Genomic DNA, 21,122 nt, shown 5'->3' with positions numbered 1-21,122 from the left:
GCAGCCTTGGATAATTTGAATTTCTAGTAGCTGTTTTGCCTTTGTCTAAGAGAAGGAGCCCTCTAGTTATAGCTACTCTCTTTGTGTAAGTACCTGTAGATTGTGATCAAGTTAACTTTTGACCTTCTCTTTGATAAGTTAAATCCCCAAATCATCCTCACTATGAGGCCTTGTGTCAGTTTTGTGTCATTCTTCTAGCCTTTTTTTTTTTTTTTTTTGAGGGTTGGAATGGCAAAGGGTCAAATTCTTGGTAAAACTTGCTCCCATGTACGTCCTTGTATTTCTAATGTGGAAGACCGTGGTCTTTTTAGTATCATGTATGTATGTTTGTATATTGTAAATGTACATTTATTGAGGTAGTTAAACATTAATATTCCCATTTCACAAACTGAGAAACTGGAGCTGAGCAGTCAAATAACTTATTCAGGGTCATGCTGTGATCCAGTGATACCTGCTCCTTTTCTCTGCTGGACATCTGTTGCAGTGCTACTGCTCACATCTGAACCTCCACAATTACTTTGAGATGCTAGCTGTTACCGTGGTGTGTACACATGTGCATGCCTTTGTTTAAAAAAAAAAAAAATCAAAATTTTATTAGAACATTGTTAGTTATGAAGTCTAACGCTTCAAAGAAAAAAATCGCTATTAAGACTGTTAATTTTAATCACCTTTCTCATACATTACGGAAGTATCTCATGTCAGTGCATATGCTTTAATTTTATCTTTCTACAAATACTCCTTGCCTCACTAAGTATACAGAACAGCAAAGGTACAAGTAGCCAAAAATAGAGATGCGGTCAAAAATGTTAAAGCAAATTCAGCTTGTAATTGAAAAGTGAGTGTTACATCCTTCTTCCGAAGTTATTCTGAGAAGTGCCTTTGCTTTTGAAGTATTCTCTGTAATTAACATCTGAGTTGGACTTCAGCCATCAACCTGAGGAAAAACAGATGATCTGATATAAGCAAATGTATGTTTTGTTTTGTTTTTAACAAACAAATCTAAATAACTTACATTAGTTACAGGCACTATTGATGCACCGATATGTATATTATTGAGAGACCAAAATCTGAAGCAATGTGTAACTTTGAACAGGCTTTAGAGAAGCTTGCAAATCCAGTTGGCAGTGTCTAGAAGGAATATGAATATTCTTACCAGGTTGCAACCTTGCAAATTCCTGTATAGGGCATGTTCTTTGTTAATATCTCTGAGGCTGAGACTGTTGCATTTCAACCCATTTAAATTCCTTTTCTTTGTTTGCCCCAGAATGTGTGTTCTTAGCCACCTAGCTATTGAAGGCTCAGATGCCTTTTTGTCTCTAACCTGTCCTAGAACATTACTGTCTCCATGGCAGAAGAGGATAGCTATGGCTGATAATAGTATCTATTTAACACTTTCCTCAAATAATGTCTCCTGTATAGGAGGAACAGGCAGGCTAGAGCCTGTTCTCAGGTAGCTTTGTAAACTTCTACAACAGTATTTCAGACCCTTGTTACAATCACTAAGGGGTGGGAGGCAAGACTAATATTTTCTTAGTTCAAAGGGCTCCAAAATGGATCATCCAGTTTATCAGAAATTCGGTTTATTCTCTGACCAAGCAGGTTGGTTTTTGGCAGAAGCAAACATAGTATATAAAGGGCAGCTTGTCTAATCAAGAAGCATGAGGATAGCCAGGACAGACTTTAAAAGGACCCAGTTTATCCAGTGGAAGTAATGTTACCTTTTATGTGTGTGTGTATATATATATATATATAAGGGTTTACCATTGATTTTAGAGGGAGGTAAACAAAAAAATAGTGGAGAATCCTATTGGGTATGCATTTGCATCTTTTGGGTCCTAGTAAAGCATAACTCATAAATCTGAGCTGTAACACTTGCAGTCTTAAATTAGATGTTTGATTCAAGCTACCAGAACAATCCCAAGCCGGGGCGGGAGGGGGACACAACTCGCCCAGATATTTCCTTTCCTTATTAATATTTTACAAACTGCAGGAAAGATATTCTCATCAAATCACAGTAAATAGTTCAATATGTTCTCATAGTTGTCTCCTATTTTGTCACTACTAGGACGAGAGTCACTAGAATTTGAGTAAAGTTGGGTTTATTATTAACCTAAACTTATGTAAGATGTTATTGCATCTGATTCTATTTTTGCAGTTACTTGGACTCTGCTGATCTTTTAGGCACAAAACGCTGCCTGTGTAAGAGTGCTCATATGAAGCAATTTTAATTAGCACTGGCTTGGCAACGAAGTGGGACTCACAAGGAGGGTGGTGTGGCCAGCCTGTGCTTCCTGCAAACTAAAATGTGATGCCTTTCCTTTTCCAAGGGATTTTGAGGCAGGGCCGGAGAGGTCGGGTGAGGCGTAGGGGAGGACACCACCATGCATACAGTGCAGCAGGCTTGAGCCCTGCTGTCAGGATGCCACTGCCACAGCTGGCAGCAAGACCCTTTGAGGTGGGTGCTGGCAAGTGCTGCAGCACCCAAGCTCAGGAGAACTGAAGTCTGTGCAGGATCCTCATCCTGTGCATTTAGGGTGCCAGGGCAGGGCTCCTCACAGACCAGCAGCAGAGAGCCTCAAAAATTTGCACATGCAGAGGGAACAGGGCAGTGCATGCAGGCTTTCCAGGCGGCTTGCTGGCTTCTTGTAGAAGGCTAGCTGTGTGTCAAAACGAGCACCTCCTGGTTGGGCTCCTATCTCTGAACCTTTCCAAGGGATTGTGGGTATTCTCCAGAACAGTTCAAGCCTGGGGGAGCCTGACGGTTCTGCCCTCCATTACAGGCAGAAGTACACCCTTGTGCAATGTGTGGTCAGTGCGGGATCGATGAATTACTACTCTATGCAATGAATATCAGTTTGGCTTTTTGGATTTTCTCAGTACCATCACTACTCTGCTGTTTGTTTGGGCTCTTCCCACCGCCACCTTTTTTTTTTTTTTTTTTTTTTTTTTCCTGGGAGGCATAAATGGAAACAGGAGAGAACAGGATGAACCGAGGGCACCAAAAATCCCAGGATGGGCACAAATGGGATTTTTCTCAGGAACAAGCATAGTCCTGCCATGAATGATGGAGCATGGATAATAACTCCTGCCTTTTTTCCTTGCCCACCCCCAAACTGCGCAATAGCTCTGGACTCCACCTGCTCCAGGCAAGCATGCAGCTCCCCGGTCCTGCTCCCCTGCACCCCCCAGCCTTCCCTGCCTCCCCAGGCATGCCGGTGCACTGGGCAGGCTGGTCAGCTCTGGCACGCAAGGTTGAGGAGCTGTGGAAAAAAAGCTATGAAATTGCTTTGGGGTGGCAGGGAGATGATACATGCAACAACATGGTACCCCACACATACATGTCCAAGGTAGCAAGGGGTCAGGATATGGAGATTTAAGAAAATAGCCAAAGTCTCCTGCCTGCTGTGAGTTAAATACATGTCACACTTAAACGTGCCATGCTCATGTGCAGTCTGTCAGAGGAAGGAAGACCTTTATTACTGTTTTGGATTTGCCCGCATCATAAATATATACGTAAATAAATGTGGGACTTCCTTAAACCCTTGAGTCTCTGCTGCATTGTATCCCGCATGAGGGGAGGGAGGGATAGCCGAAGAGGTACAAACTGGGACGTGACTTCTGTGTGGAAATGCACGTCTGTTTATGGGGAGGGACCCCACTATCTCTGATCCCCTTACCTGCAGGCAGCCGGCACTGACGCCGTAGGTAGGGCCCTGGCCAGGCTCCCTCGCCATCAGGCAGCAGCTGGGGCTTCTTGTCTGTCACCCCGAGGGCAGCTCCTGCTGCCTTTCTCCAACTGTCCACATAAGCCAGCCCAGGGTGAGATAGTGCCCTTGGAAACTGGGATGTTTTGCTGACTGAGGGCCCAATCTCACATTCAGATCTGCCCCGTACCTCTCCTCAGGGTTGAAAACCTCTTGAGGTGTGAGAGCACCTCGAAGTTCCTATGAAGTCTGAAGCTGTGTGCCTGCTCTAAAGAGGAAAATTGCCAGAGCACGTAACAGCCATCTCTGGCAGGCAACTGCAGTGAAAAATGCAGCTTATCTGTGCCACTGACACACAAAGTGTGTGGTAGCTCCCCCAGGTTTTGTGTAAGCCACTTCTGGGGCTTTTTCTGTGGTTCTGTGGGAGACTGTGGTGTATCTCTGGTTGCGCCCAGAGCCCGGCGCTGCCCCTGTGGGCCACCATGACTTCTACTTGCTACCTGCCTGGGTCGGGGTGTGAGCACCTCTGGAGAGGCTGGTGGCTCGAAGGGGGGTGGGAGGGGAATGGGGCTGTTGCGTGAGAGTTGGTGTCTTTGACTTATCTGAGTCACAGACATAAACAGCTGAAGGAAATAGGCTGGTTGAGGTATGTGCTGTTGCTAAATAGCATTCAAAATGTGTAATCTGTCTGCTTTTGGGAAAGGGAGGGGGGGAGGAATCTGCTTTTCATCTTTCTTCTCTATCCTGCCATAATTTAAAAAAAAAAAAAAAGCACACAAACAAAACCAAAACAAACAAAAAAAAACCCCTCCAAAATAAAATTAAAACAAACAAAAAAAAAACCTTCCAGGACCTTAATTATCTGTCAATACCCCTTTGCCAGGCTGGATAGAAATCAGTCAAGTCCAGAAGCTATTTGAGGTAGGGGCATGGACTGAGAGTTTAATTGCATTTTAGGGTCATAGGACAACAATTCAGTTTGGAAGGGGCTTTGGTGGATCATCTACTGCAACCTACTAGTGGAAGCAGGGTCAGCTATTTTAGCTTATGAAACTAAGCTGTAAAAAAAAATGCAAAGCCAGAAAACCCTATTGACTCCAGGTTTGTAGGAATGGCTGAAGACTAGAGTGTAGCTATATATATAGGGGGGTGTGTGCGCTCTGCACAAGCTGTGGTTTCCACAGAGCAACAGGCCTGTTCCTGGGCTTTTGTTATCAGTTGTGCTCGTATCTCCCGACCTCTCTCTCTTTGGAGCAGACAGGGTTGGATGGATTTGGATGGATTGCATCTGAAAAGGGATGTGAATGGCCTTGAGTCCCTGGCCCAGCTCTCAATCTGAGGGAGCTGGTGAAGCCATGGCAGGATCATGCAGGCTGGCATTTCAAGCGGTGGTGACGCACTTTCCCGAAACACCAGTTGCAATGGGCAAAATCCTTGTGAGCCTCTCCTGGCAAAGCAGCACCATCCTTGGTGCAGCAAGTTGCTGCAGAAAGCCAAGCCCTGGCCCTTCAGTAACACTCAAAATCTCAGTAAGATGAAGGGGTTTCCTGGAATAAATGCAAAGAGGACAACAGGGAAAAAGATGGAAAAATTAACTTCTTTTTTTTAAATGCTCAGAAACCAAGGTGGCTTTCTGTTAGAATTTGTCTTGCTTTTTCATGAAAAGAAAGCAAGCCTTTTAGCATTTTCCTGCGGCGCAGTGAACCCAAACACAACAGCAACAAGCTGATTCATGGGAACCGGAAACCCAGACAGGCTGGAAAACAACATCCTCGGGGCGGGGGAGAATGCTGCTTTCAGGGCTGCTGCTTTTTTATTTTTATTTTTATTGCTGTCGGAAACAAGTGACCTACTGCAGCCAAGTAGGCCTGAGACTAAAATAAAAGGACCTTCAGAAGGCAACCAAAATACACAGACCAAGTGATGTACTCAACAGAAGTGTAATTGCTACTGTGCGGTCCGTTTCCCCTACCAATGTCTATCATTTTAATTTCTGAGGGAAAACCAAATGTAACTGGAAATTTTCTGTGCCTCAGTTATTGTTCCCAAAGCGGGGGGTGGGGTGGGGGGTGGGGGAGGGAAATACTAAAAGGGAAAATAGACAAGATCATGGAGTTAGTGTGCAGATAAGGCAGGGGTGGGGGTGGATGTGGATGAACTGGAGGAAGATTTGATGTAAAGTGGTTCCCACTGACATGAATGGAAGGACATAATACATAGAAAACAAATGTTACTGTATTTGTGTATCTGCATGCCACAAAGTTGACAGATGCAAGCTTTGGACTAGACCACAACTAGGGCTTATTTTAAGCTGGAATAAGAAACAGGAAAGATTGCCAGTTTTCAGTAAGACATAGTCTAAGAATTCGAAAATACTTACTAGATCGCTTGTAGTCTGTTGTTCCTGCCAATACACAGCTCCCCTGTGAGACATCAATCCAGTAATGTGCCCATGTATGCTGATGTAAAAAAAAAAAAACAACAAAAAAACCACACAATTAACAGTGGACGTTTGCATCAGTTAGTATTACAGACATGGGATAACAAAAAGCAGAATTACAGGCTCTCTTCCCCCCTGCATTTGTCTGCTCTTTCTGTGAATCTAAAAAGCCTCAGATGATCGATACACTCTGATGACAGCTCTATTCCAACAAATTCTATTTACTTAAAACAGCCTGTATGAAATAAATTTTTAACGAATGCATGCAAAACTTGGTTCTCCCTTATCAGTCCTAACAAACTTTTTTTTTTTCTTATGAGGAAGACCTTTCTGCGTAAAATAGTGGGCCAAAATTTTAGAGAAGCATTTAGATGTTCAAAATAATAAAGGTGTTGCCAATTCAAAAACCTAAGAAGGGAGATACTTCGGACTTTGTATTTGGAGAACACCGAGAAGTCTGCCTTCAGGTCCAAAGAATCTTAGTTTCTCTTATCTTGGCTATAGTGTGCTACTCCTGAGGGCTCTGTATGATTACAGTAAATAACTCCCCTCAGATTTGGTTGTTAGTACCTGCTAATCTGGACCTATATGCACCTCCTTTCCTCTGCTACTTATTGAACAGCAGAATCACTTTTCTATGGGGTACACTTTTCCCTACCAGTTTACTTCCTAGTGTCTAATTTTATCCCACAAGGCTCACTTGCTTTGTGTTTCTGTAGGTACCTTCAGGTTTTGGACTTTAGATGAAGACTTAAAAATTCCCAGGCCTCTCTCCAGCTTCTGCTGGAGACTGCTCAGCCAGACTAGACATGTTTAGCTCTTGTGAAGAAGCCTTAGTCAGTTCCTCCAACCACGTAATTGTTTTGAAGCGATTCTCCAAAATCCCTCACTGTTGTTTACATCTTTCAGAAGTTCAGATAAAAATCCTCCTCTATTGTCACTGGCCTTGCAAAGATGCATTTGGCCCTTGCTGATTGAAGCCTTCTGAAGACTAAACTTGTTGGTTGCAGTGCTGGTTGCAGGTTGTGTTGCCTGCTCTCACTGCAAAGGCCAAACAGGATCTTGCTGGAATTTTATTTAGATGATGCAGCTTTGCAGCAGGGATGAAACGGGTCCAGCTCTGATTTTCACACTTCTATGTTACCATGTTTTAACCAACATTTGTCAATTATTTTCCTTCCAAACCTTGTGTGTAGCTTATGTTTTCCCAGGGTTTATTCCTTTTAACTTTGTCCTTACTCCTAACCCTTTTTTTGGCTCTCTTTTGTTTGTCATGTAACCTGTGGGTGATGACTACGATACCATTCAAACCTGCTTCCAAAATTTAAAAAGTGCTGAGGGAAATTCAGTCTTTCTTAATTTCGTCCTTTTCTTGGAAGTACGTTACGATGTTGCCATTGATCCCAAAGAAAGCATTCGACCAAAAAGATCAGAAAAGTTGAAGCAGTACTTCTTGTCCATATAGTCTATAGCTTGACTAAACCCACTGGTTTTGTTAAAGACAAATCCTCGGACAGTATTGCTTGGCCTAAGTGTCCATTAAAGGTCTCAATCTCCATCAATTTATGCTGGCACAAAGTTCATAATGCCTATACATGTTCTTATAGGAGTCCTGTTGTTTTGTTTGTTTCTTCCACTCAAACTGAACTCCACAAAGTCTTACTGTTCATGTTAAGCTGGAATAATTATACCACTATTGACAAACTGCTCTGTGATCTTCAGTTTCAGCAGTCTAGTTGAATACCTCCCTAGTCTCATGCATGTGACGCTAGTGTTTAAAGCAAAGTATGTGATCGCTGCAATGTTAAAGGGGGATTAAAGTGAATTTAGCTGTTAAATAGCATACAGTAAATGGCTAAAAATGAACTTGTTTACTGTAGTTTCAATAAAATTTTACACCTGATTTGCTGTGATAGAGTACCTTAAGTTTTTCACTTACACTGCTCTCAGTTCACTCATTCAGCCGCTTTTCTGCTGTGTAGAAGCACATAGATGTTTGCTTTTTATGAAAATCAATTTTATAAAGAGCGTATCCAAGGTGGAAAATGCTTTGGGACCAGGAAAGAATACAGTACAAAGGAACGAAGACAGCTAATAAACTTGCAGGTGATTGTGAAAGACCCCATTCTGTGTCTTCCTGCAGTGCTTCCTGACACGCTGTGTTACTGCCTGTCAGCTGGCATAGCGTGCTGAGGCACCGGGAACCACCGCTAGCTTTCTCAAGTCTTTTTATAGTCTTAGGGGCAGCCCATCTATACCAGCCATTAGCAGATCATGCAGATAATTACATTAGGAAACTCCCAAAACTTTTATTGTACTACATAGAGGCAGATTTCCTGCGATAAGATCACTTTCTTTATCCTATTTTGAATTTCAAAAGCTTCTTGTCAACCTTCTACCTTTTCAGTCCCAGGGTATGTACCAGAAAATTCCTTTTCTGTATCAGCATGTCAGGTAGGGTAGTGCTGTGTGCTTTGACATGGCTGTTTCTCTTGCACTGTTCCTGTGGTTTAAAGTGTGCTCAAACAGGTGTTGCATCTCCAGAGCTGCCTGGCAAGGCAAAGGGCATCTCTTGCTCCTCTGCCCCTTTTGGGAAAGGCAGGAGACAGAGCTGGTGGCCCCATGTGTCAGCAATTCCAGGCAACTGGTGGAAAAGCAGCTAGCTAGTATGGGACTGGCTTGTAGCTGATGTAAGGTAATTTAGATTGAGGTCAGGGATGGTACAGTTTTCCCCTTGGAGACAAGGGAATTCAGTGCAGTACCTGTGACTGTTCCTATGCCCTAACACTGATCGCGTTGCTAGAGAGTCTCTGCATTTTTTCTCCAGTGGTTTCATGAGCTAACCACACCCGCTGCTGGTTTCTACAGTACCAATTTACAAGATTGGCTGGTTTGGATGAGGAAACCCACATTTCCTGAGGTATCCCAGGGAGCTCAAAAGCCAAGATCTTAAGAAAATTAACAGAAGTGGTGATTTATTTTTTTTTCAGCATTCCACTTTAAAGAAGGCTGTTTGTGTTCCTTCTTCTGTGGAGGAGGCAGCTGCAGATGCATACTTTCAAACATCAGGAACTTCTGATATTGCTTTTGTCGCACAGCTGGAATCCATAGCTGGCTGTTTGGTTTTAGTCTTGGTCCCAAAATAACTTTCTGCCCGCAGAGTAATCAAGCCAGAGTCCCCAAGTGCCCTTACTCAGGTAGGCAAGAGGACAGGTAGAATAAGTAGATGCATCAGTTTTTCTACCACAGCGGGGAAGAGGTCTGTGCTCCGCTGCACCAGCTGCATGCTGCCTGGACTCCTACAGAAGGTTCAGTTTTAATACCAGTACAAAGTTATGTACTACTTTATATTTTTTTTTCTGTGTTAGTTTCCTCCAATGAGCTAAAGTGGCTGATAAGAATAGTCTACTGAGCATCAGGCTGTCACAATGTAAGACAGGAATGGGTGTGGGAAGCCAGGTAGTGGAAATACTTTTATATCTGTGATAAACAATTAGATCAGCTCATCGGGTCTCCTGGAGCTGCAGTATTTTTGCCGCAACAAGGCCTTAATGCTTTGGACAACTCTTCTAAGTGGGGTGAGAGGCCAGGAGGGGGAGGGCTTCTGGTCCACACCAGCTTGAGCCCCTCTGGGCCTCCAGTCACCTGTGGGACCTTTCCTGTGCTGGCGGTGCAGTTCTCCTGAAGCTCTAGGAAGTGTTACAAAAACTCTTCTTGGGAAGACATATAGAGGCTTTTTTTAAGGTTTAACTCAAAAGCTCTTATGCATTCAGCTGCTTCTTCTAAAATTACCAGTAGCTGTCCTGAAAAAATCAGTTTATCAGATACGTTTTATAGTAATGCATTTTAAAACAAAAAAGGCAGCTTGTAAGGAATTGCTGACATAATTCTAAAAAACAAAAATCAATACTAATATTAGGGGGAAACTTTTTTTTTTTAAAAAAAGGGACTTTGTACAGTAATAAGTACTTGGGGAATTCAAAATATAATTTACAGTCCCACTTCTGCCCTTTGAAATATTAAAGTAATATTCTTGGAAATGGTTTATACACAAGATCCAGCCTAGGGTAGTGCCAGGCTATGGTTACAGCTGGAAATTGCAGTCAACCCATACAAAATACACAGCTGGAAAACAGTGTTAATATAGCAGCATATCCATTTGATTTTACGGCACATACTTGGCAAATGCTGAAGCTTGTGAGTCTGCTGCATAATGACTGCACCCCACTTAGCCGCTGTCCTTGGGAGTTCTCTTCATGTCTCTAGGAAGTGCCTTGGGTGTCTTGCACAAAAAAAATATGGAAAGATACGATCCATCCTTGAAGACACCACAGCCTGACACTGGTGGTGCACTAATAGAGGGTGGAAAAGGAAAGATACAGTGAAAGATACAGGTCACTGTTAAATGATGGTGTGATTACACAGCCTGGGCATGTTTGCAATTTGATGGTTAATTCTCATCCTGCAACTCACAGCAATCCACCCACCTGCAGCAAATCCAAAGCCCCAGAGGCTTTGGGGGATTCCAATTCCACAGTAGGCTGTTAGTATGATTCGTTTTTCAGGAAAAGTTTTGTGAAAATAATACCAGTGATGACAATTGTTGTTGGAACCTCAGCTCCTGCATTTCTTACCTTTTAGTGAAGTGGTTTGGGTTTGGGTTTTTGTTTGGGTTTTTTCTTTTCATATTTTTTTTTTTTTTTTTTTTAGTGCTGGTTTCCTTTAAAAATAACAATCTCCTAATCCTTACCAGTGGTTCATTCTCTCAGCTAGCTTCCATGTTCATCTTAAGTGTTCAGGGTATACACTTCTTAAAATTTGAAATGCTCTTGTTAAATGCAAATATCTTTATGTCCCACCTCTTAGCAAATACACTCTCTCACACAGCAGTAGCAAGGAAAGCTTTGAATTAAGACTCATTCTAGAGGGAGTGAAGACACTCAGTCCAGATGAGTCTTCAGTGTGTTTTTCTGGAAGAAAGGGAAACTATTGGCCCATGAAACGATTTGTCATGTGGTCATGAAACATTCAGAGCACTGGTAGTTTCATCTGTATGTGTTATCTGATAAAGAAATCAGGTTCTAGAAGTGCTATTTCTGTTACACGTGGTTAAATACTGTAAGTACCTACCACACCCACAGCTCTAAGTTAGGTCCTGTTTGAAAGAGAGTTGAATATGCCATTTTGTCTTCTGCTCTCTTTAAAACAAATATTATTTTCTCTTTGCCTGAAAATGTTTCCTTTTAAATAAACGTCATGTATCAGTGTGGGATAAGAGGGATAAAAGAATAGGAAATGACACTTGCTTTTTCATCTTTGGAAAGAGTAAGCAGGTATTTTCTTACAATTTCATTTTGCTTAAGAAAGGTCCAAAATCTTTACATAAATGAGTTGGAAATTGAGGATCCAGCCAAGTGCAAGCACTGAAGTGCACATTTGTGTTCAAGCAGGAGTCGTTACGGGATTTGCTCATGTACTTGAAAAGGAACACGTGCTTTGCGTTACAGAGCTAAGTGAACTGGCCTTCCTAAATTCAAGATACCTCTCTTCTTCCCCTACCCCCCACCCCTGCTGTTATAACATAAATAATTACCTATGAACCTGACTTAACTAGCACAACTATATATGCTGATGCAGGCATATACACTAGCTCCTGGTTGCAGATGTACCTGAATCTTCATGTGAAAATGAGGAGTATGTCTACCCAATGTAATTTTTACCCCAGGTGCCCCTAATATTTCTTCTTACTTGCTCTGCTCATAAAGGGATAAAGAAGGCATTATCTCCTCATGTCTTTGGCTAATGATCTGGCCAAAAGTAAATACAGGCTGCATCACAGGAATGTGAAGGGCTCAGCTCCTGCTGGTATGTTGGTCAGGGACGATCCTCCACTGCGGCTGCCCCACCACAGCCTTGGCAGCCCAAGGGCGACTCGTGCCAGTGGGGCTCTGCTGATGGAGTACACAGGTGCTTCTCAGGGAGCAGCAAAGCCAGCATCCTGGATTAAAGTTTGGGGCCTCCCGTAAAACACACAACCTGATGGCAGCTCTTCAGTCTTAAAAGTACTATGAAGAAAGTATGCTGTTTTGCCTTGCTACCAGTGTAAAAGGCCCTATGGAAGGACCTATTTTGCTGAGAAATGTGGGTGGTGATTGGATGAGTAGAGCTCTGACCTTCTTTATTCCTTGCATTTTTGTACATGTGTATTCGTAGTTCTTTTTTTTTTTTTTTTCCCTGTGTGCAGTGATGTGCACTTCCAAAGAGGAAAAAAGGCTTCTTACCAATGAGAGACACCCCTACATGAAAGAAAGCCCCCCATGTGGTGACATACAGCAAATGATTAACAGCAGCCATATACTCTTATCTGGCCATAAGCACATCAGTAGTTCTATGTTAGGACTATCAAACCTATTCTTCTGACAGCCTCCCACAAGGCTTCTCTCTTTGCTGCCTGATAATCCATCTTTTTAACTGTTGATGAATAACTGAATGTTATAAATGCATTAGCTAGCATTTAAAAAAGATTTCTTGGATCTTTTTGATCTGCTGTGGGCAAGTGCCCTTAAAGGACATTCCTTTGGCCAACATGGTTATGAATATCAACATTTTTTGTGAGGGAAGTTGTGAGGGAAGAGGATGTATGTTTGTACTGCAGTCTTACTGAGCTACGAGTATCCATACAGAATTTTTCCTGAGCTGGTGTAAATTGATCAAGTCAGTTTATCATGATGTTGCTGACTTTAAAGGAGGCACCTGATCTACAGCAACTGAGTATCTGCATGCATTCAGTCTTCCTCTGCCAGGAACTGGTCAATGAGACCTATGTGAATAAATAAAGAAGAAAATGCTTTCTTATACTGTAACCACATCCAGGGGGCAACTAACCCTATTTCTGCCTTCATGTTAATGCTTTACATGCACAGAAGTTTAGTCTGTATTGCTATTGAAAACCATGGCTTTCAGATGGAGTCTCTGTATTCATAGTATTGATGGTAAAGTTGGGAATAAAGCATTATGATAGAATTAATCCAAATCTCTGTCAGAATTTGTCATGATAATAATCTTGTGTAAAAAGCTTATCTGCTGAAGGAGCATACAGGCTGGCAGTGCTTCCTGCCTGTGGAATTTGTGTTCCTGCAGTGTAGTACTTGGGTTTGATCTAATTTCTGCTGTGGTCAATGAGAATTTCTGACCTATGATTTTCATTTGAGAAGTGGTTAATGCCTGCAATCCCTTGTTCCCATACTAACTGGGTGTTAGCTGTAAGGAAACAAACTTGAAGATAATCCTAAATTAGACAATTCAAAATAACAAAGGATTATTGTGATCGTGCATCAGTTTAAATGATTTTTTTTTTCTGGTTTTGTTTTTTTAATTTCTAAATGAAGATATTTTTTTTAAAAAGTGATAGGCTGATGAACTTGTTTTAGAAGATGAGGACTGTAAGACACATTGCATAGAATGAGGGCCAATTCCTCAGGCAGAGTAACTGGTACAATTTCTTTGATTTGACCTGTTGTATCTTAATGTCAGCTATATTGACCACAATTAAGCATGAATAACTTTATTTAAATATTTTTTATCCTGCATGTTGGATGGGAGGGGGTGTGTGACAGATGTGCAAGATAAAGAAAATTAACATAATGTAAAAGATGACAGAAAATAGTTAATAATTCATCACTTCTGCAAACTGTGGTAACAGGTATTTAGATGCCTGTTTGTTTCTGTTTCAGTGCTTAAAAGATAGTATCAAAATGTACTGTAAACAAGAGATAACCTTCTGAGAGACAGCTGTGTTAAACTACTAAGAATTTTTCTTACTACTGAAAGAACATTAAAAATTGTAATATCTTAAGACACAATCAGTCCTTCTAGGAAAATGACAATTAAGAGATAGAAACAGGGCGACTTGTCATATAACCATGCTCCCTCCCTCTCTCTCTCTCTTTTTTTTTTTTTTTTTTTTCCGCCCCTGATTAAAAAGTACTTCCTAGTGCAGTGCAGTTGGAGAATTTGGCAGGCAGTCTGCATTTCAATGGAGCACAACTGTTGCCTTTTCTTCCCTTGGACTCTCTAAACCCAGCTGTAGTGGCTTCCTCCCTCGCTGGCTCTGCTTCTTGTGCATCCAGGACCAGGTGGAGTCTGGGTCTGCAGTTCTTTACATCAAAGATTTAATGCTTTTCTTCCGGAAAAATGTTATGGAATTTTTGCCTCCCAGATTTCAAGTTATTTCTATTTGAGAATTAAGAAATATTTATTGCAGAGACAGTAATAATACCAAGCCCAAAATTACATTGAATTGTAAAGAAAAGAAATAATATAAAGCCTGGCTGGAAACCAGAACATGGCACATCGTAGTAATAGAGAGGGATGTGTGTCATCTTGGCTGCTACCCACTGCAGTGTCTGGTAATGGGGTTAGTCATAGCTGGAACTTAATAATCAGGAATTTTGTGGCAAAGGCACTCTGAAACCAGGTCTGAAGTCTCAAAGGCTGAAATTCTTTCATCAAGAAGCAAGGTCTTTTCAGTGGTACTGTCATTATGCCCAGATATAGCAGTCCATTGATATGGGGTTTTCTTTGGAAACCAGTTTTTCATTATTGCATTCTAAGGAAAAGTAAGCAATAAAGTAGGCAAGCATCTGACTGGCACCCCTGACAAAGCAAACCAGGCAATATCATAAAATCATTTGGGTTGGAAGGGACCTCAAGGGTCATCTGGTCCAACCCCCAGCCATGGGCAGGGACACCTTCCACTAGACCAGGTTGTTCCAAGCCCCATCCAGCCTGGCCTTAAACACTTCCAGGGATGGGGCATCCACAGCTCTCTGCATAACCCGTTCCTGTGCCTCACCACCCTCACAGTAAAGAGTTTATTCCTAATATCTAACGTAAATCTGCCCTCTTCCAGTTCAAAGCCATCACCCCTTGTCCTGTCACCACATGCCCTTGTACAAAGTCCCTCCCCACTTTCCTGCAGGCCCCTTTAGGCACTGGAAGGCTGCAGTAAGGTGTCCCCGGAGCCTTCTCTTCTCCAGGCTGAACCACCCCAACTCTCTCAGCCTGTCTTCAGAGGAGAGGTGCTCCAGCCCTCTGGTCACCTTCATGGTAGCCCTCCTCTGCACTCACATCAAAAGTTCCATGTCCTTTTTATGGGATATGGCACCAGTTTGTGTCTGCTGCATACATCAGGTCACTGGTGTTTAAGGGTCTGGAAAACCTGGTATCTGGTCTGCACAGCACAATAAAAACAATACCAAGTTACTATGGGAGACCAACCCATGACTGTTAATGTGTTGCAAGCTCTGAAACAAGATATCAATTTATAAATAGTAAAGGAAAAGGTTTCAAACCCAGAAAACAGGTACCTACCACCAGGGAGGAGAGAATAGAGTGATGCATCTTTAAAAATATTGCCTCTAATTCCTCTTTCATCATAAGATTAACCAAGTGGGGGGAATAGTTTTGTTTGATTATGTTTTAACTCTTCCATCTGCATAATTTTCTGAGCAGTGCCCTATACACCTTTTGCCAGTTTCACACTGCTGAATCCTGGCCTTCCCATGCCAGCTGCAGGGAGGGACACCCAAGGTGGCACCTCAAGAGATGATCTTTCAGTTGTATGTCTGTCCTCATCAGCTATTTGCACATCTTTCCTGAGAAATGTTAAGACATTGTCCAGTCACAGCTCACTCGCCCTATCAGCGAAGCTAGTTTTCAGAAAAATCTAAGTCTGTGTAATTTAAGTCTCGTAGAATCATTGAACCATTTGTGTTGGAAAAGACCTTCAAGATCGAGTCCAACTGTTAACCCAGCACTGCCAAGTTCATCACTAAACCATGTCCCTAAGTGCCACATCTACACTTTTAAATACCTCCAGGGATGGTGACTCAACCACTTCACTGGGCAGCCTGTTCCAGTGCTTGACCACCATTTCAGTGGAGGAATTTTTCCTAATATCCAGCCTAAACTTCCCCTGGTGTAACTTGAGGCTGTTTCCTCTTGTCCTGTTGCTTGGGAGAAGAGATCAAGACTCACCTGTCTACAACCTCCTTTCAGGGAGCTGTAGAGTGATAAGGTCCCCCTGAGCCTTATTTTCCCCAGGCTAAGTAACCCCAGTTCCCTCATCTGCTCCTCATAAGACTTGTGCTCTAGAAGTCTCAGTCTCAGTTCTGTCCTCCTTACCACAGCTGATGGTTACCTTCTTTTTTGCAGAGCTTTTATGTATTCGAAGTTTGTTATTGGTCAGAATTTCTTTACTGGTCACACTGGAGACTTCTGACCACTCTTGCTGATCTCTCCTGGTCTTTCTCTGGCTTTACCTAATTCTGAGCACTGCACTTCAGGGGAGATAGGGTTCAGCCTTACAGCTGAGCAGGGTGGCAGAAGATTTCCATGTGGCTTGTAAGATGCACTCTCACATGGATGCCTGAGTGCAAGGATTATCATGCTGTTACAGAGTAGGAAATGCTGAATTATGCTCACTTTGTGATCCACCCTGTAATCTCCAAATTATTTCTTGAAGGATTTTTGCCTGGCTTCTTGTTTTCCACACTGTATCAGTGCAGTCAGCTATCCTAGTAACTTGCATTTTTCTTTCTGAATTCCCTTTTCCCCCTGCTTCTCCAGGTTTATCAAAACTGTCCTTCCTCTCTAATGCTATCATTCAATATACACCTACAAACTCCTCTGCCACTAGTGGATTGCTGCCAAAAATAAAAGGATGCTTCAATGTCTTCTGTGGCTTGTTTACAGCACTAATGAATTTGAGAGATATGACAGTCATTCCTTCCTATATAGAAGGTCTGCAGTTGTGTTCCAGATGAAAATTAATTTGGTTTGGGCTAGATTTGTTGTTGATAGATCCAAACTAACTGCTGTTACTTTCTTTGGTTTGTTCCACAACAGATAAGTTTAGTAATTTACCATAGAGTTTTTTCTAGGGATTTAAGTTGTCTGGAAATTTTGACATCTTTTTGACATCTGCTCTTTTTTTTTGTTACACTGCACACCCCACTGCACCCCCCATGTCTTTAGAAGTAGCCACTAAGCTTGCCTCTTCCAGTTCTCTGGTACAGCAACCATTCCCAGTTAGCTCTCACAGACAACCATTAGAGGTTCTGAGTTTGCTTTAGGCCAATCTTTAGGTATTCTATGACGAACTTAGAGTGCATTTAACTTAAATATTACTTTTACTGATTCTGTCTTTAATCTACATGTATCTAATAGGATACATAACCCCTGTCACTGGTGGCACTGTGCTAGCAGCCTACTCACATCTTACTTTTGGCAAATGCTGGTGCAAAGATGGTGTTAAACACTTTGGCCTCCTTGGCATCAGATCAGTTGGCTGATTCATAATTTGAAATCATCATTCATGTTTTCCTTAATTCCAGTGAGACTTTTCTTAAGAAAGTGTTGCTAGGTGCTCGAAAAGCTACTGCAGTAAGGAAGCTGCCTGTGCGGGCAAAACTTGTGACTGATGCAGATCAGGCTATCAATGACAGACAACTTGCAAGAAAAGGAATAAAACCTGCCTAAAGAGTCTAGCAGAAGTTATGGAAGCTGACTAGAATGCAGATCATAAATATCTCCAGGCAAAAGGGAATGAAATAATTTATTGATTTTGAAAAACATATAACATGTTATGCGTGGTAGAAGTCAGGTCATTTCACATTTAGCATAGGTTTTCACTGGGACGACAAAACATGAGAGCATTTAATGAGAGTTGTGATGGATTCTTACAAAGAATTATCTAACAGATACTAGAAAACTTCACTGTGATATGCTGTTTTATTGGCTTATATCCATGGATTTATGATAACTGTATTTAAAGAGTCTTTTTAAATGGAGCATTTTGAGTGAAAGTGAACTGTCAGTTTGAGGAAAGGATGAACGGTGACATGGGGAAAGCTGCCAAGGGGGAGTCTGGGATGGGTCTGTGGGAGAACATGGAAGGAAGGAGGAGAGAGGGTGGTGATTTAAAGAACAGTAAGGAGCTGCCATTTCATCAGCAGACTTCTGTAGGACAAAAAATAGTTAGGAAACAAACTGACAGTGTCAGATAGCAGACAAAACCATAGGAGTCTTCCTTTCATTGAAATGGGGGAGTACTGGGCAATTCTTAAAGAGCTTAGGTACAGCCTCAAACTGCTGAAAATTCCACTTCCTTCTCTGTTACTCTGGAAGAGACACATTGGAGACTCCCCAGAATGGCAGAACTAACTCTTCTGAGGGATACTTTCATGGACATCTTCTAAAACATGAAGATTAACATTAACACAGCTTTCATAGGGCAAGAAAGAGAAATTCCAAGAGAAATATAAACCAAAACGCATTTACAAGGCGTGGAACATTTTGGTCAGTCAGAACAGTACTTCATGGTGCTCTTTCTTTTTTCTTTTTCCCCATCTTCCTCCTCTTTGTGGCTGAAGTTTCCACATCACAAGCCTGCTTTATGTTTGAAGCTAATAGGAACTAACAATCTGTGTTGTTTATGAACCAAAAATCTCAGCTAGAAAATGGAAGTTATCCCACGTAAGTGCAGGAGGAGAAGTGTGCGAACCTCTGAGCTCGGTACTTTCTAGCTCTGTTTTGATGCTGATACTTTCCAGTAACACTACACACTTTATGCCAGGAGCTGAGCAGCACAACCTCCAGCCTCAGTACTTTCATCTCAATACTTCACAATCTGGCTCTGTTATTTATTAAAGAAATGTAAGAGTTGCAACATAAATTACTTATTCATCTCTTGGGAGATGAATTCCCTCATTTGTTTGCCAGGTTTTACTGGAAAAGAATTGAAACTTGCCTTACAGAATAGATAGTTCAGGCTTGTCTTTCTGTTTTTAATATTTTAGGTTGCTTGGTAGGGTTATTGGGTATTTTCTGGTAAAAATCACTTCTAAAAATCTTCAGTATCTTTAATGTGAACTAGCTGTTCATTAGAATAGAATCTTCTGTTGAAGTTGCATGCACTCAAACTGCAAAAATTGCTATTTCCATCAGAAGGCATCTGTTCACAAGCATCTTTTCTTCTGGATGTTTTTAGGAGACAGAACTACAGGATTTAAACAGAAAAATGAAAACTAAATAAAATATGTAAACAAAAATATTTAGGTACAAAGTAAAAGCAATGTTAATAATGTGAACACTGACTTAATCCAGCTTGTTAGAGAACTCCACTGAAGTCATCTATGTGCCTGTAACTATGGGAATATGCCAGCACCCTGCATTAAGCCAAATCATGAGTATCCAGTCAATGAAGGACTGAAAAAATTCTTTACTGTGTTCAGGGAAAAAAAATGGTTTAAGTAGGACACTGATTCCTGGTTGTTACCTTGCCTTTGGACACTGCTACAGATTATGAATGTCCTTTCATTTTTCTGACAACCTGATATGTACAGATTTTCTAATGCTTTGCTGGCTCAGATGCGTTATATGACACAGCTCAGAGGGCTTTTAATAAAGCATACATCTGGATAACCAGATGAAGCTCTGTGTAATCAGTGTTTGGAGATGTGTAGGTTTTGGAAAGAGCTTTGAAATCCAAGCTGGTTTTGAGGTGAACTGTTGTGATAACAAGAGTGTGTGCTGTGATTTCAGAATCCTGCTGGTTTTACTGAAAACTGGTGTCAGTGGGGACTAGGAAAATCCCACCAGTGATCATTTACTGTGATGAAAACAACTTGTGCTGATGGTGGGAAATGTCTCAAACCAACTGATTTAAATGCCTGTAATGTTAATTGGGAGGGGTCAGGAGGGTCCTGGGTTTAGTTTCACAATGTGTGTGAATGTTCTGTAGGACTCTTGCAGCAAAACTTCTACCTGTACCTTTGAAAACTTGAGTGCAGTGTTCACATATCACTTGTTTGGTTCTGATGCAAGGCACGTCTGGGGTTCTGCTGTACTTGTCTCAGGGTTGGTGACACAATTCAGGGAGAAAACCTGCTGAGCCTGTCAGGCTGGCCGAGATTTGGGGCTGTACTGGCCTAACATGCTCCGCTATTTGAAAAATGTAATTGGAGGTTTTAGCTGCGTTCCCAAAGCCTCACTGTCTGAAGAGAAAAACAGTTCTAAATATTGTTCTTTCCTTTGGCTGTTGCACTTGCCTTGTCTATAGGACATAGCATGTAAAGTCAATAAATCAACAACTCCCATAGCTTGAGCAAATACTTTTGTTGCAACTGCTCCGAAGCAAAGGGTAGAAGTAGAGCTCTAATAAACTTGCTGGAGATATTCAGAGGTTTTAGTAGGGTTTTTTTAAAATTAAGGAGTTTTGAAAGACTGTTGGACTAGTTCTTTTGTCATTGGTGAAGAAAGAACATGTATAATAGTGCCTCAGATTCCATGTTACTGAATGGGATTTTTCAGATGTTTTAAATCTGACTGTAGCTATCTATAGCAGTGTAAATGAAGAGTAACTTGGCATCAGTGGCTGCATAGAGGTATTTATGTAGTTCCTAGCTTTCACTTTGTGTAAATATAAGTGCCTACCCTTGTTAGTAGTGCTGCTGCTTTGTATTAATTTGCTTATGCAAAAATGAACATCTTATTTTAATGTATGTGTTGTGACCAAACTCACTACTAGATTAAATTATCTTGGGTTTATCGTTAATGCTAATTTCCTGGAAGACGTAATGGTCCTTCTGGTTTTAATTCTTATGACTACTGAAACCCAAGGGTTAAGAGTTTGGAGTTTGTTAAAGCATTCTCTTACCAAAGCAACTTGCAATGAGATTAAATCTATTTGTCCACAGAAATAGATGACTTTGGATACAATATTTGCAGTTTTCTCCTACTTTTTTTTTTTTCTTTCTCAGTGAAATGGCACACATTATCATAAATGATATATTACAGTATAATGAAGTGTAACATCCCTTAGTATGCACAGCCAGGGTCATTACTGATAACAGGTGCCTCCCTCAAAGCTTGCAGCACATAGATGTGGAAGAAAAACAGAGATGGCTTTGGGGAAA

General features: G+C 41.6%; 1 protein-coding gene and 1 long non-coding RNA gene across 4 annotated transcripts in view; one reads left to right on the top strand and one right to left on the bottom strand.

Moving 5' to 3' along the window:
* EPAS1 (endothelial PAS domain protein 1) overlaps positions 1–21,122 on the top strand; it is a 115,647-nt gene that overhangs the window by 8,860 nt on the left and 85,665 nt on the right. The gene's annotated exons all lie outside the window — the stretch shown is intronic.
* On the bottom strand, positions 807–10,483 carry LOC119156118. The gene is made up of 3 exons (XR_005106976.1): positions 10,323–10,483; positions 6,085–6,163; positions 807–934 (listed from the first exon to the last, which is right to left on the bottom strand). It is a non-coding gene; the product is annotated as an uncharacterized LOC119156118 (long non-coding RNA).

The sequence above is a fragment of the Falco rusticolus genome, chromosome 12, assembly GCF_015220075.1.
Source record: "Falco rusticolus isolate bFalRus1 chromosome 12, bFalRus1.pri, whole genome shotgun sequence".
Taxonomy (NCBI): Eukaryota; Metazoa; Chordata; class Aves; order Falconiformes; family Falconidae; genus Falco; species Falco rusticolus.
This window is presented reverse-complemented; position numbering and strand designations above follow the sequence as displayed.